The sequence below is a fragment of the Schistocerca serialis genome, unplaced genomic scaffold (assembly GCF_023864345.2).
Source record: "Schistocerca serialis cubense isolate TAMUIC-IGC-003099 unplaced genomic scaffold, iqSchSeri2.2 HiC_scaffold_522, whole genome shotgun sequence".
Taxonomy (NCBI): Eukaryota; Metazoa; Arthropoda; class Insecta; order Orthoptera; family Acrididae; genus Schistocerca; species Schistocerca serialis.
The window spans coordinates 65,001-67,500 of record NW_026048105.1 but is presented as its reverse complement, the minus strand read 5'-3'; the positions used below and the strand labels follow the sequence as shown (position 1 = coordinate 67,500).

The following is a 2,500-nucleotide window of genomic DNA, read 5'->3' as shown; positions in this document are numbered from 1 at the left end:
AAGGGTCTGGGCGTGAGCCTGCCTGGAGCCGCCGTCGGTGCAGATCTTGGTGGTAGTAGCAAATACTCCAGCGAGGCCCTGGAGGGCTGACGCGGAGAAGGGTTTCGTGTGAACAGCCGTTGCACACGAGTCAGTCGATCCTAAGCCCTAGGAGAAATCCGATGTTGATGGGGGCCGTCATAGCATGATGCGCTTTGTGCTGGCCCCCGTTGGGCGAAAGGGAATCCGGTTCCTATTCCGGAACCCGGCAGCGGAACCGATACAAGTCGGGCCCCTCTTTTAGAGATGCTCGTCGGGGTAACCCAAAAGGACCCGGTGACGCCGTCGGGAGATCGGGGAAGAGTTTTCTTTTCTGCATGAGCGTTCGAGTTCCCTGGAATCCTCTAGCAGGGAGATAGGGTTTGGAACGCGAAGAGCACCGCAGTTGCGGCGGTGTCCCGATCTTCCCCTCGGACCTTGAAAATCCGGGAGAGGGCCACGTGGAGGTGTCGCGCCGGTTCGTACCCATATCCGCAGCAGGTCTCCAAGGTGAAGAGCCTCTAGTCGATAGAATAATGTAGGTAAGGGAAGTCGGCAAATTGGATCCGTAACTTCGGGATAAGGATTGGCTCTGAGGATCGGGGCGTGTCGGGCTTGGTCGGGAAGTGGGTCAGCGCTAACGTGCCGGGCCTGGGCGAGGTGAGTGCCGTAGGGGTGCCGGTAAGTGCGGGCGTTTAGCGCGGGCGTGGTCTGCTCTCGCCGTTGGTCGGCCTCGTGCTGGCCGGCGGTGCAGGATGCGCGCGCCTGCGCGGCGTTCGCGCCCCGGTGCTTCAACCTGCGTGCAGGATCCGAGCTCGGTCCCGTGCCTTGGCCTCCCACGGATCTTCCTTGCTGCGAGGCCGCGTCCGCCTTAGCGTGCTCCTCCGGGGGCGCGCGGGTGCGCGGATTCTCTTCGGCCGCCATTCAACGATCAACTCAGAACTGGCACGGACTGGGGGAATCCGACTGTCTAATTAAAACAAAGCATTGCGATGGCCCTAGCGGGTGTTGACGCAATGTGATTTCTGCCCAGTGCTCTGAATGTCAACGTGAAGAAATTCAAGCAAGCGCGGGTAAACGGCGGGAGTAACTATGACTCTCTTAAGGCGGGAGTAACTATGACTCTCTTAAGGTGGCCAAGTGGCGGCGGTGTGGCTGCATCCGGACTTGGCTTTTCGAAGTGCGGTCTTGATGTAGTCATGCTGCTGCTGCGAGGTACCTTCCTTGGGTTATAGTTACAGGGAGAGTGATGCGCAATACATGGGCCTAGCCCTCTTAGCCTCTCCTCTCCTGCGGTCTTCTCCCCTTCTCGTGGGCCCGCTGATTCTCGCAGAGTGGAAGACCGCACCAGGGGCTTGGGGGGGTTACCAGCCCCCCCTCGCACTATCCCTTTGTTAGTTGGGGGCAGTAATCAAAGAATAAGTGGTGGCCCTTCCGCTGAAGGTGCCACCCCAACTCCCCCAGCACCTAGCCGGCCAACCGGCCGTGCCGAAAATCTTGTACCTTTTGCAGCTGTATACGCCTGTAGTGAGTGCCACCGCAGCTTCACCACCAAGAATGGTCTCGGGGTCCATCGCCGCCGCCAACATCTTGCGGCCGCCAACGCGGAGATCGTGACGGAGAGGCATCGCGCGAGGTGGACGGAGGAAGAAGTCCTGTCGCTCGCCAAGGCGGAGGCCGAATTGTTCCTTGAGAGGGACGCCCGGTTCTTCTTTGTTAATCAAGAGCTCATCAGGATGTTCCCCGACCGAACGCTTGAAGCAATCAAGTGCCGACGGCGGCAAGCTGCCCACAAGCAGCTTGTCCGCCAGTTCATGGAGGCGCTTGAGATCGGTCGGGGGGAAGAGCCGGCGTCCCGCCGGGGAGCAGCGAGCCCGCCGCCTGACGCGGGCGAGGCCGCTGCGCCGCCCGTCGACGCAGCCGAGGACTTCGCGGCCGACACCACCGGGCCGCCGCCGGAGGGGCCGACTGACGCCGCCATCTGGGAGCATCTGGCGGGGCTACCTGCTTCCGCCCAGCGTTTCTCTGCCCTGGATCGAGTCATAGGTCTGGGGCGGGGCACGCCGCCCGATGTCATCCTGGGCATGCTCCCGGATGCCCTTGCGTCGGTCGGGTCCAGAGGGGAGAGATCGATCACCAGGACACAGCGGCCGCGCCAACCATCGAAGCGGCCGCCTGCCGCGCCGCCGACGCAGAAGCGCAAGCGGCGCCGCTGGGAATACGCAAGAACGCAGGATGCCTTCCGACGGTCGCGTGCACGTTGCGTGCGCGGCCTCTTGGATGGCACCCTGCTCCAGCCGCCACCTGCCATCCCTGGTCTGCTGGACTTCTGGGCGGACCTCTTCACTAAGAAGCCCGTCTCCACTGCGGGCTTCATCCGTGACCGCCTCCTCCCGCACTCGGAGCCTGTCGCTCTTGAGTGCCTATGGGGGCCGGTCACACATGAGGAGGTCGCCGCCGCGTTGCCGCCCAGGGGATCAGC

General features: G+C 62.8%; 1 pseudogene; it reads left to right on the top strand.

Moving 5' to 3' along the window:
- LOC126447661 (large subunit ribosomal RNA) overlaps positions 1–2,500 on the top strand; it is a 7,986-nt pseudogene that overhangs the window by 1,760 nt on the left and 3,726 nt on the right.